This window comes from Rutidosis leptorrhynchoides, chromosome 3 (assembly GCF_046630445.1).
Source record: "Rutidosis leptorrhynchoides isolate AG116_Rl617_1_P2 chromosome 3, CSIRO_AGI_Rlap_v1, whole genome shotgun sequence".
Lineage (NCBI taxonomy): Eukaryota > Viridiplantae > Streptophyta > Magnoliopsida > Asterales > Asteraceae > Rutidosis > Rutidosis leptorrhynchoides.
The window spans coordinates 353863185-353878782 of NC_092335.1; positions in this window are offsets into that span (position 1 = coordinate 353863185).

The following is a 15598-nucleotide window of genomic DNA, read 5'->3' on the forward strand; positions in this document are numbered from 1 at the left end:
TAACCATAATTTTTGGATATAGTTTCATGTTCATAATAAAAATCATTTTCTTAGAATAACAACTTTTTAATCAAATTTTATCATAGTTTTTAATTAACTAACCCAAAACAGCCCGCGGTGTTACTACGACGGCGTAAATCCGGTTTTACGGTGTTTTTCGTGTCTCCAGGTTTTAAATCATTAAGTTAGCATATCATATAGATATAGAACATGTGTTTAGTTGATTTTAAAAGTCAAGTTAGAAGGATTAACTTTTGTTTGCGAACAAGTTTAGAATTAACTAAACTATGTTCTAGTGATTACAAGTTTAAACCTTCGAATAAGATAGCTTTATATGTATGAATCGAATGATGTTATGAACATCATTACTACCTTAATTTCCTTGGATAAACCTACTAGAAAAGAGAAAAATGGATCTAGCTTCAACGGATCCTTGGATGGCTCGAAGTTCTTGAAGCAGAATCATGACACGAAAACAAGTTCAAGTAAGATCATCACTTGAAATAAGATTGTTATAGTTATAGAAATTGAACCAAAGTTTGAATATGATTATTACCTTGTATTAGAATGATAACCTACTGTAAGAAACAAAGATTTCTTGAGGTTGGATGATCACCTTACAAGATTGGAAGTGAGCTAGCAAACTTGAAAGTATTCTTGATTTTATGTAACTAGAACTTGTAGAATATATGAAGAACACTTAGAACTTGAAGATAAAACTTGAGAGAGATCAATTAGATGAAGAAAATTGAAGAATGAAAGTGTTTGTAGGTGTTTTTGGTCGTTGGTGTATGGATTAGATATAAAGGATATGTAATTTTGTTTTCATGTAAATAAGTCATGAATGATTACTCATATTTTTGTAATTTTATGAGATATTTCATGCTAGTTGCCAAATGATGGTTCCCACATGTGTTAGGTGACTCACATGGGCTGCTAAGAGCTGATCATTGGAGTGTATATACCAATAGTACATATATCTAAAAGCTGTGTATTGTACGAGTACGAATACGGGTGCATACGAGTAAAATTGTTGATGAAACTGAACGAGGATGTAATTGTAAGCATTTTTGTTAAGTAGAAGTATTTTGATAAGTGTATTGAAGTCTTTAAAAATTATATAAATACATATTAAAACACTACATGTATATATATTTTAACTGAGTCGTTAAGTCATCGTTAGTCGTTACATGTAAGTGTTGTTTTGAAACCTTTAGGTTAACTATCTTGTTAAATGTTGTTAACCCAATGTTTATAATATCAAATGAGATTTTAAATTATTATATTATCATGATATTATCATGTATGAATATCTCTTAATATGATATATATCCATTAAATGTCTTTACAACGATAATCGTTACATATATGTCTCGTTTAAAAATCATTAAGTTAGTAGTCTTATTTTTACATATGTAGTTCATTGTTAATATACTTAATGATATGTTTACTTATCATAGTATCATGTTAACTATATATATATCCATATATATGTCATCATATAGTTTTTACAAGTTTTAACGTTCGTGAATCACCGGTCAACTTGGGTGGTCAATTTTCTATATGAAACATATTTCAATTAATCAAGTCTTAACAAGTTTGATTGCTTAACATGTTGGAAATACTTAATCATGTAAATATCAATCTCAATTAATATATATAAACATGGAAAAGTTCGGGTCACTACAGTATATATATTATTTTAGAATCAACTTCGACTCATTATATGCTAACTCGAGCATTACCGCATATAGTATCTTATGGGTTATTCAAAATAATATATATAGATGATGTCAATATGATATGTCTAAACATTGTATACGTGTCCCGATTTATTCGACAATATTTAAAGTGCGTAAAATAAATAACAGTAATTAAATGATGATAAATAAAATTGCGAATATTAAATTTGTGATAAATAAATTGCGATAATTAAAATTGCGATAAATAAATTGAGATAATTAAAATGACAATAAATAAAATGTAATAAAGAAATAGTCATAACGGTTATAGGAACAGTTAGCTAGGAACAGTTAGCTAGGATTTGGTTAGCATAGGTTTAAAGTTTTACGTAGTTAATTAATTGGTTACTAATCAATTTTATTTTGTCCATTATTTTCTTCATTATGCCACTTGTCAAATCTTGACTTGGATTCTGATCGGTCAAAATCCGAATATGAAATTGAATTTGAATGAAAATAGTTGTTCTTTGGTGAACGGATACGTATATGTGTGGATTTGAGCAGTATTGTTAATGACTGCTGAATCTGAATTGAAGAATGTACAGTGTAACTTATTAATGTGAAATCTAAATATTTCTCGGGTATTGCCTACCCGTTAAAATATTTTCACCATTAACAGTTTGTACAAAAGAATCTTTAATTACCATCTTTATGAAAATATACCTACATATATATTTTCTTTAGATGAAATCATGGATTTAATGAGTTAATATGATATTAATCTCATTTGATTTACGGTTAGAACTAGAGTACATGATCTCTAAAACATTAGAGATTACATAATCGCCATGTAGAACGAAGATAATGATGTAGAACGATATGTGGAACGATAATAATGCTCGAGGTATAGATTGTGATGTTGAGGCGTATGATGCGGATGTTGTTGTTGATGGTATTGGTGCTGGTGCTGGTGGTAATGTCGGTGTCAGTGATGCGGCTGGTTCTTGTAAGTGATGCACCGTATTCTCCAAAGTTATTACTCGGGCGCGAAGTTCGTTGATTTCTTCCATTACTCCAGGATGATTGACGGTTGAATCAAACAGATGAATAAGGTTTAGAATATAAAATATAATATAATCATGGCGAGATACTCTGGAGATGAGGGTGAAAATGGTGTTTAGGGTTGGTTCGCCGGTGAGTGCTTCAGGTTCTTCGTCAAGAGGGCAATTTGGTTGATGGAAGGGATCACCTTCTTCTCGTCTCCATTGGTTAATTCAACTACCAACTCATCCCCAATTCATTCAGAACTGATGATGGCTAATTGGTTGATCCATTCCGGTTACACTGCTTTCAGAGCTCGAGTGGAAATCCATATCGGGATAGCTGTCGAAATCCGAGGAACTTGAACTGGTTGCGGGATCCATCTTGCACGGTCAGATAAAGGATATTCGATAGGAAATAGATTATAAGATTTAGTTTGGTATTCTTTAATACATACGTTACATATGTATATATAATACCAAAATCCCTTAAATTACGGAGGAATCTTCGAAAGCTGTCAGGCAACGTTTATAGTAACAGATACGCTAAGATATGAATCTGTCTATACACTATCTATGCAATAAGTGCAGGAAGACGTGTCTAGACTTAGGAATGATAAGCAAGTAATTTTCCACTAGGAATGATAAACGGAACTTATAATATGCAGCTAAGGTCGAAGTCCAGAATTGCTAATGCTTCCTAACGACTATCAGTTAGACACACTAATGCAAGACCTGGTTCGCTAAGACCACCACTCTGATACCACATGAGACGACCCGTCCAAATCCAGCTGGACAAATACGATAACATCTGGTCCCATTTGAATGAACTTGAATATGCCATGAATGACTCCAAGTAATATCTTTAAAATGAGTAAATGCACATCGGATGATTTCTTTAATACCTAAGAATACACATGCTTAAAAGTGTCAACCAAAAGGTTGGTGAGTTCATTAGTTTATCATAATCAATATTCATTTCCATCATTTTTATAGACCACAAGATTTAAATTTCCATTATTCATAAACATCATACACTCGCAAGTGTATAAAAATCATTCATACGAAATAAACACCTGGTAATCGACCTTAACAAAATGCATATAGAATATCCCCCACATACCGCATTCGCAAATATGCTCACATCATACACACAGGCTACTCTTTTAAAAATGACGGTTGTGTACACCTCACAAACAGGTCCATTTCTTTTAAAGTTGGCGGTTGTATACTAAAATCGAAGTACTAAAGCATTTCAAATTCTCTGACTGAGGCTTGTCAAGGCCCATAGATCTATCTTTAGGATTCGTGTCAATTAGGGTGTCTGTTCCCTAATTCTTAGATTACCTGACTAAAAAGGGGTGATATCTGGTGTAATCATAACTCAATCGTAGAATGTTTTTAAGTACTTGTGTATATTTCGTCAAACATTTATAAAAACAGCGCAAGTGTTCTCAGTCCCAAAAATATATATTGCAAAAGCATTTAAAAAGGGAGCAAATGAAACTCACAATACAATATTTTGTAGTAAAAATATTCATACGACGATACTGAACAATGCAAGGTTGTCCTCTGATTCATGAACCTATATTAATAATATATATCAAATGATATAAAGAACCTATACTAGTAATAAAACCATTTTTAGTTATATATATTTTAATTGTTATGCATAAATATATGTATGTATGTATATATATATATATATATATATATATATATATATATATATATATATATATATATATATATATATATATATATATAAATATATATATATATATATACACACACACACTTTCTTATTAGTTTTTAATAATTTAATAAATAAAAAGTTAGTTAAATATGTTAAACACTTATTTAAAATATATTAATATATTTAAGCTTATATAAGTTAATTTAATATAAAATGGTTTTATATCTATTAATATTTATATAGCTTATAAATATAATCTATTAATAAGAATTACTTATAATTATATTCATAGTATATTTATCATATTTTCTATTTTTGTATTATGTATATAATAATATTAGTAGTAATAATAATAATGATGATAATAATAATAATAATAATAATAATAATAATAATAATAATAATAATAATAATAATAATAATAATAATGATAATGATAATAATAATAATTATGATACTAATAATAATTATAATAATAGTAATATTAATAATAATTACATTAATAATAACAATATTGAAAATGATAATAAAAATAATAATAATTTTACTAATAATGATGTTAATAATGATATTACTAATAATAATACTCCTAATAATAATAATAGTAACAATATCTTATTTAGATTATGACTTAATTATAGTTTTGCTCATTTTCATATTTGTATCTATAATCAATATATTTATACTTATAATCCTTACAATAATTTTTATCATAATAATAATAATAATAATAATAATAATAATAATAATAATAATAATAATAATAATAATAATAATAATAATAATAATCCTTAGTAATGATAATACATAACTTATAATGATGATCATGATATTAACAAAAATGAATACATAATAATAATAATAATAATAATAATAATAATAATAATAATAATAATAATAATAATAATAATAATAATAATAATAATAAAATTCGACCTCAAAGAATAGGTTTTTTTTTTTTTTTTAAAAAAAAAAAAAACTGCCACCCGTCGTGCTTGAACCCGCGACCTCAATCTAACCCACAACATGCCTAACCAATGAACCAATTCCATTTTTCTGATTTAAATCTATCTTTAGTTATATATAAACCATTTTCTCAGTTTCCATCTTCTTCTCCAATTAAATCGATCAGAGACCAAATCCTCATAACAGTAAATAATTCTTTTGGTTTTAGGACTCTCAAACAAAACAGAAACTACTATGATTTAGTTGATTTGGATTGTATAACAGAAAAATAACAACAAAAATTGACTGTAACAGTCGTGTTTTGAATTTCAGGAACTCGATAGTTGATTTTGAAATTGATAACGTTTTAGCTCGCAATTCTGAAATGAAATACGTTTTAAAACCTTCCTAAAATCTTTCTCAATCCTCAATTTCATTTGAATCATAACCAGAAATTCAAATTTCTCTATGAACAATTTGTTTGACTTTCAAATCTTAAAGTTTGACTCAACAATTCCAACTTGATAAATGAAATTGAAGGCTGAGACTTTTTAGATAGGTTGAGTAGAAAAATTCTAACAACACTACATTATTAGATTTTAAAATATCAAACGAATTTGAGCTTTTAAAAAATTTAAAACGCGAACAGAGTAAGCAGCTGGTTTCTTTAAATTTTACATTTTTAATTCAATAATTCTCAGCTGTAAGTAATGTAATTGATAATGGAATTAAAGAGTTGAATGATTTTTAGAATAACAAAGTGTATTCGTTTGTTTTATACTCCAAAGGTGTCGACAGGAATCATAAGTCAGACAAAGAAGAAAAGAAAAAAAAATAAAAGTGGAAAACGATCTCTAACTGATTTTGTTGTTATCTCGTGATTGAATTAAATTTCGTAAAAAGATTAGAGACACAAGGCAAAGTATAAAAAGGTTGATCGTGATGTTAAACGGATTTGGAGTTCATCTGCTAGTATATTTTTTTAAATATAAATATCAATTAATAATAAGAAATATAAATAACAATAATACAAATACTAATAATAATTATATTAATAATACTTAATCATGATAATAATAACTATAAAATTGATAACAATAATATTATTAATGATAATAATAATAAATTGTATTTATTTTTATGATAACTATAATAATAATAATGATTTTTAATAATAATGATATAATAATGTCTAATAATAATACAAATAATGATTAAGATAGAACAAGTTGCACGTATCAAATTTTATATTTATATATATTAAAAATAATAATATTAATAATACTGATGTTAATATTAATATTAATATTAATATTAAAGAAAGTAATAATAATAACAACTTATTTTATAACTTGTAATTAAATTTAATATATTAATATTACATATTATTAATTAAGTATCATTTAATAATTACATCTTTATATAATAACATATTATACCTTTTATATATAATCCAATATATATATCATAATAATTATTTATAGAATTCATATACATTTATATATAGCTTTATTTTAATAACCAATTTATTATCTTGTATATTATTTGACATACTTAATCTTAATGATCAATTGTATTTTATTATTTTAATTTATTATACACACTTATATATATATATATATATATATATATATATATATATATATATATATATATATATATATATATATATATATATATATATATATATGTATATATATATATATATATATATATATATATATATATATATATAGTTATTTACAAACAATAGTCAAAGGGTAATTGCATAAAGGAAAACATTTCAAAATTTTTGAGATTCAACATTACAGACTTTGTTTATCATGTCGAAAATATTAAATCGTATCGAAAGTTTGATTTAAATTAGTCAAAAATTTTCGGGTCATCACAATTTTAATATGAAATATTATTATTATTACAGTTAATATTAAAAAGTATCATTATTATTAGAATTATCATGATTAGAATTATCATTTTATTATAATTAATATCATTATTAGTAAATATAAATATTGTTATTATTATTACTAGTATAATAATAATAATAATTATTATTATTACAAAATAATACAACTTTTACTCATTAGTATTATTATCAATATTATATTATTTAATCAAATAAATATTTGATACAAATATGTATTTATTAAATGTAATACAATTATATTAATAATACATATTACTATATTTGTATCATTAAAATGGTATTATGTAAACGTTATACAAATTATAATACTTAATATATAAACATATATATTTTTACCATATATATTAACATAAATTTTTATCATTAATACATTATAATAAATGATGAAATAATTTAAGAAATATTTTCTATATAAATATTAATTACTTAAAATATGTAGAATAAATATAAGTTATCTAATTATTAAAATAACATATAATTCATTAAAATAATATGTAGATTACAAATAAATATATATAAACTAGTTACGTTGATTTATCTAAAAATTTTCGAATATAACAATTTAGTCAGTTATGTGACAAGTTGAGTTTTGTAAATTATCGATTCATTCAACTATCAAGACTTATACTCAGGTAATATAAATACATAATAAACATGTATAGATTTTGAAAGTCATTTTTGGATTAGGATTGTGATACACTACGACTTGACCTAAATTGTTAGATAGATATTGACCAACATATAAATATATATACTTAATACAGGTTCGTGAATCCGAGGTCAACCTTGCACTTGTTCAGTGCCATCATATGCATAAATCACTACGAAATACAGTATCGTGAGTTTCATTACTCCCCTTTTAAATGCTTTTGCAATATATATTTTTGAGACTGAGAATACATGCACTGCTTTTATAAATGTTTTACGATATAGACACAAGTAATCGAAACTACATTCTATGGTTGGATTATCGAATCGAATATCACCCTTTTTAGTCTGGTAATCTAAGAATTAGGGAACATAAACCCTAATTGACGCGAATCCTAAAGATAGATCTATTGGGCCTAACAAACCTCATCCGGGTTACGGATGCTTTAGTACTTCGATTTATCATATCCGATGAGAGTCCCGGAATGATGGGCATATTCTAGATGCATTTTGTTAATGTCGGTTATCAGGTGTTCACCATATGAATGATTTTTATCTCTATGCAGTTTGCGAAATGCCTGATATGAGATGGATGTTTATGAAAAATGAAAATCTTGTGGTCTATTAAAATTATGGAAATTATTGATTACGATAAACTAATGAACTCACCAACCTTTTGGTTGACACTTTTAAGCATGTTTATTCTCAGGTATGAAAGAAATCTTCCGCTGTGCATTTGCTCATTTTAGAGATATTACTTGGAGTCATTCATGGCATATTTCAAAAGACGTTGCATTCGAGTCGTTAAGTTCAACAAGATTATTATTAAGTCATTTATAGTTTAGATATATTATGAAATGGTATGCATGCCTGTCAACTTTCGTTGAAATGAAAGTTTGTCTTTTAAAAACGAATGCAATGTTTGCAAAATGTATCATATAGAGGTCAAATACCTCACAATGAAACCAATTATTATGTAACGTTTATAATCGATATGAACGGGGCATTTCATTTGGTATCAGAGTGGTGGTCTTAGCGAACCAGGTCTTGCATTAGTATGTCTAACTGATAGATATTAAGATGCATTAATGAGTCTGAACTTCGACCGTGTTTGCATGTTAAAAGTTTTGCTTATCATTTTTGTTAGAAATTACCTGCGTATCATCTTAAGTATAGACGCGTCTTACTGCATTCATGTCATAGATAGTGTATAGACAAATTCATATCTTTACATATCTATTACAGTAAACTCTGTCTGACATCTTTCGAAAATTTCTCCGTAACTTATGGGATCTTGGTATTATATATACATATGTAAAATATGTAATTAAGAATACCAAACTAAGTCCTATAATCTAATTCATTTTAAAAATTCATTTCCCTGATTATACAAGCTGGATCCCGTATCTAGTTCAAATTCCTTAGATTCCGACAGCTATTCCGATATGGATTTCCACTCGAGCTCCGAAAGCAGTGTGACCGGAATGGATCAACCAATTATCCATCATCTATTCTGAATAAATTAGGGATGGGTTCGTAGCCTACTTAATCATTGGAGACAAGAAGAAGGTGATCCCTTCCATCCACACATTCCCCTCTTGATGAAGAACCTGAAGCACTTACCGACGAATCAGTCCGAAACACTATTTTCTCTCTCATTTCCAGAGTATCTCGTCACGATTATATACTATCTCAAATTCTAGATCTTATTCATCCGCTCGTCCGAACTGCCAATCATCCCGGTATAATAGAAGAAGTCAACGAGCTTCACGCTCGAGTAGTGGCTTTGGAGAATATGGTGCAAAGATTACACGCACCAGCAGCATCACTGGCATCAACAGTACCACCATCAACAACGCCAACAGAACCATTACCACCATCAACAACATCCACATCCCATGCTTCAACATCATAAACTGTCCCACGAACATCAACGTCATACTTACCATAGATACCAAGGAGTACTAACAACAATAACCGATGAAGTATTGATTCATAACTTCATTGGAGAAATATTCTGTGGCGATTATGTAATCTCTAAAGTCTTAGAGATTATCTATTCCAGCTGTAACCATAAATCAGATGAGTGAAAAAAAATGATAGAAGGAAGAGTAGGAACCCTGACAAGAATGGTGCGTGATTTACAAGCTAGACTTGTTATACAAGCACCACCGGTAGTACCACCAACATCACCATCAGTATCACCAACACCAGCAACACCTGTAACACCACAAGTTACCCCAGTTCCATAACTACCGACGATATCGACACCACAATCACCAATGGGTATGTTGAAATAACGAGTTATGGAAGTATTAACTCATTATTTAAAAAGAATTTATATATTATATGAATTTTTGTAGCCATAATATATCCATTCGAACTAAGCTATTATGTATGAATTGAAAAAGGGTAGATACTACTCGGTTAATTCATACTACTAATATGCTATGATCTACATCTATCGTTAACGACTTAACCATCATTAACTACAATCTCTGTTTCAATTCAAAAGATTCCATTTCATAATAACCCAAGAGTATTACTCAAATACAAGTTCGATTTTACACTTTCATTTCGATGTATTCGAAACTTTCTAGAAACATCATTCATATCTTGCGAAGTTCACAAGAATTCTACGAGCACCAACATCATTCACTAAGTAAATATCAATAAAAATGAATAATGAAGTATTAATTCATAATTTCATTTACGTTGAAGAAATAATCTGCGAAGATTACGTAATTTCTAAAGTTTTAGAGATTATTCATTTCTAAGTTCCAGCCGAAAACTAAATGAGTTTAATTTAATATTAACTCATTAAATCTGTATTACATCTGAAGAAAATATACATATATTTTCATAAAGACTGTAATAAAATTCTCTGATACAAAATATTACTTGTAAAACTTTTAACGGGTAGGTAATACCCAAGAGATATATAAATTCACTATTAATATGTTACATTCTTCGAATCTGATTCAGCAATCATCAACTATACTCACTACTTTCACAACAATATACATTCTTTCATGGAAATCAAAACAACCATTCTCATCCAAATTTGATTACATATTCTGATTTTGACAGAACAGAATCCAAGTCAAAACTTTAACCGGTGACATCACTCTTAAATCCCTACATCTTTCAAAGCTATACTTTGACTTCAAAAATATGCTAGAACATCACTTCTATTCATAAAACCCAGAAAAATATTCATGTCGTTCAAAATTCTAGAACATCATATGTATATTAACGATGAAAATCTGCGTTCAAACCATTCGAAATTCCTGAAGATACCTCAACTAATGAACAATCAAGAAGATGATCCAACCACACGTTATCTATGAAAAGAAAGATTTAGACATAATAGTTATGCACCTGGAAAACTCTCGGAACCTAAGTAGAAGTTTAACATGAATCTATGATCCATTGGCGTTGTTATTACCGAAAATAACTTTTCAATCCCTCTCCAAAGTAGTCAATTTTGTCACACCTCCAACAAATCAAATTGACTTTTTATTCGGATTAACCTCATTGTAACCTTGATATATACATTTGCTCTTTTCGTCATCGTTACCAGGGAACCGTTTATATCCCACCACATTAGCAGTAAACTTACCAACAACTTCATTGATCTTTGACTTTTCGGAAAATCATTATATTCATTGAAACCCTATCATGTACTCATCTACATCTTGTAACAATAATTGTCATACCAACTACTGGAAATTAGCAATCAGTATTTCGAATCTCGCAGCGTTTCTAAATCAACAGTTATATGTATACATATAACAATTATCTCTTAGAATTATGATCTTCCATTCTGAAATTCTGAAAAGCACCCAGTCTATGAATCAATACTCTAAATTTTGAAAAAGCTGAATGAAGCAGCAAAAACTGTAAACGACCTTAACAACCAAAAGTTTAAAGATAAAGAATAATGTGTTGGCAAAGCTCAGAAAAAGAGAAGGTTTGGAACTGGAAAACGGATTGAGCAAACCATGAAAGAGGCTGTAGACAAATCACAAGGACTAAATGTGCCTTCAAAGAATCCAAATGATTCAGTGTCTGTTGAAGTCATTAGCGAATACTTTGCTCCTGACTCTAAACCTTTAAGGACAAATCTTCTTCATCATTATTTGATATTAGAAATTCTAAGATATCATCGTATCTTCCATTATAAATATCCTCAATATTTCTGATGATATTTTTATCTGAATTTATTCATTTCTTCACGATATCTGTGTTATATCATAAAAGAAACTGTTTTAGTTTATAAATTCTGGAAAAAAAAACTCAAATTTAAAATATGAATGTTTTTGAAGTAGTGTTGGGAACTGAATCATGAGTTAGTATAATATAATGATACTTGATCAACGTGATCATATTACAGTAAGTCATGCTGAGTTTCTAATGGAACGTGATGATTCACAGACCATAACGTCATCATGTACCATGTTACACGACTCTTACATTCTACCTAATCTCCAAACATATCAAGAACATAATTTCTTAATAGTTTTATTTTCTCTTGAATTCTGGTAATTTAACCAATCAAGATCGTGCTATTACAATTTCTCTCTTAGAACATTAGTCATGTTCATTCGAAACTCCATACCTACGAATTCTGGACCATTACCTGATGTACTTAAAGTTGAGATAGGAGTATAAATCACAGCAAATAAGAGAGATCATTAACCCTGATTGTCAATAATTATGGAAAGATATATACGAGGAAGGATTATGAAAATCACCACCCCAAGAGCAAAATAGAAGTTAACAGATTCCTCCGGAGGGAGTTGGAAAAGAAGGATGATTGTTGCGATAGTTAGAAATATATCAAGGATCAGAACTGGATCAAGCATATTGACGAATGTTTTAGAAGTATGAATTGAGGAAGAAAGAATAGAAGGTGTGAGCTGTGGAAATAAGGAAACGAATGGAGTGGATTTATAGTGAAGTATCAGACAGAGCAATCGAGACAGATCATTGCATTTAACCAAAGAAGATCCTAATTTCCTTAATTACCGAAGAACCGAATCTTATTACGAAGATTTCCTTTAAATTCCTTGAATTCCGAAAATCAACCGTGACTACGTCACCGGTTAAGACGAACCTGCATTTATTCATTTCACTCTTTTGTGATAACTTCACTCGTACTTTTCACATAAATGAATTGTTTTATCTATATTACTCACTGAAGATAAAAACTCTAATTTCTAGCTCATATGCGTCATGAAAACATACTTATTGTCAGTCATGACCATCCCAATCAAATTTCGGGACAAAATTTCTTTACCGGGTGTGACGACCCGGAAATTTTCGACCAAATTTAAACTTAAATTTTTATATGATTTCAACACGATAAGCAAAGTCTGTAATGTTGAGTCTTGAAAAATTTGGAACAATTTACATGAATGCATTTGCCCTTTTACCATTCCCGACGATTCACGAACAACTTTGTAAATAGATATATTTAATTTTATTTGAAATATTATTTGAAATAATATATGATTTAATTGTTGGAAATAAATATATAAAATAATATCAGTATATTTAATATTATTAATTTAATATATGATATATAGATATGCATATAATTATATATATATATATATATATATATATATATATATATATATATATATATATATATATATATATATATATATAAATATATATGTATATTATAAAAAGAAATATTATATATTGTAATTGTTATAATCAATGTTGAAAAATAATAATAATATAAAATAAATATTATTAAAAAATATATATATATTAATTTCAAAGTCACAAAATATATATTCTATATACTTTATATATATGTATATATATATATATATATATATATATATATATATATATATATATATATATATATATATATATATATATATATATATATATATATATATATAAGTATATAGAATATATATTTTGTGACTTCAAAATTATTTAATAAACGACGGTAACGCTCAACTGTCATTCGACAGATAGTAAACGAGTTAAAAAGGAACTTATGTGATTTTAAAATAAACGGTGATCTGAAAATGGGTTTTATAAATTATAGTCTTAGTAAAAATGTATTTAGGAGTTATTTGTTAAATTTTAAAACTTCTTATATTTTACTTGGGGTTGGGAGTGAATAATTAATGTAATTTTTATTTAATAGTCAATGATCGAATTTTATACCATAATGACCAAAATAAATAAATATAGTTAATTTAAAAATATGGGATTTTTCAAAAGACCTTTATCCGCCACTGATTAACAACGGAACGCGAAATGATATCCGTAATAGGTATGTCGACAGAGGCACAATTAATTAACCCGTGATTGAATTATTTAAGATATATGTATAGTTCTTGTTTCATTCCTCCACTAACATATAATATTCCGATTACAACTATATTACATAAGAACAAAAACACATAATTCAGATTCATGATTTTTTTTCTTTACACTTACTGTACGTTTACATATAGCATCATTAAATAAGACACATTTCATGGCTGCTAAATTTTTGATTCACTATACCTGAATGAAGTAATTGAGTCTACTATGTTACTTTATGTCAAATTCCACTATCCATATCTTATTATATATATTATACGTGCATATGGAGATAGAGAACACACATATATTTACATTTTTTCTTCTTCTTTCTGTTGTGATTCTTTACTTAAACCATCATCATAACCCATAACAATATTTCTCCATCCATGAACCATTGACCACCATTCTCATCACCACACCAATATCATTTCTTATTTTACCATAACCACTCTCCTTGTGTTCTTCTCTAGAGATAATCGGCCAACATCTTGATCACCTAAGGCAGTCACCCTTCACCTTGCACTATCACCTCTAACCATCACCCTTACAAACCCATAATAATCACCCTATCACCACCACAGACCCAACACCCATTAAAACTGTTACATCTGCTGCAGCACTTTTGTTTTCTTCTTCCACCATCAAGAAATCACCACACAACCCCTTTCATCATCTATTATTGCTACTCGTCTTTCTTGCTTTCTATTTTCTATTCTAATCAAACACCATACAAACCACTTGTTGCTTATCAACCAAACCCATGAAACCCATTTAAGTAGCTTTTACTGTTACGATATCTGGTTTCTGTTACACCACGCAACCACCATCAAACTGTGATGACCCGAAAATTTTCGACCAAATTTAAACTTTAATCTTTATATGTTTCCGACAAGATAAGCAAAATCTGTAATGTTGAGTCTCAAAAATTTTGAACTGTTTCATATATTCAATTGACCTTCGACTGCTCTCGACGATTCACGAACACTTAATTGTAAATAAATATGTGTGTATGTAAATATAAATAATAATTCGAAATATAATTTGAAGTATTATATATTGTTGTTATTAAAAATTAATAAAATAAAAATAGGATATTATAATAATTATTATTTAAAATATATCTCTATATATAAATAAAGTATATTAAAAATAAATATCAAATAATTATAATACTCGTCTGATGTTCCGATTGATATTAAGTAAGTTAAAACATATGTAATTTTGAAATAAACGGTTATTACGAAAATGAGTTCTATAAATTTTAGGTTCACTAAAAGTGTATTTAGGATCTAGTTATTAAATTTTAGAAATTTTAATA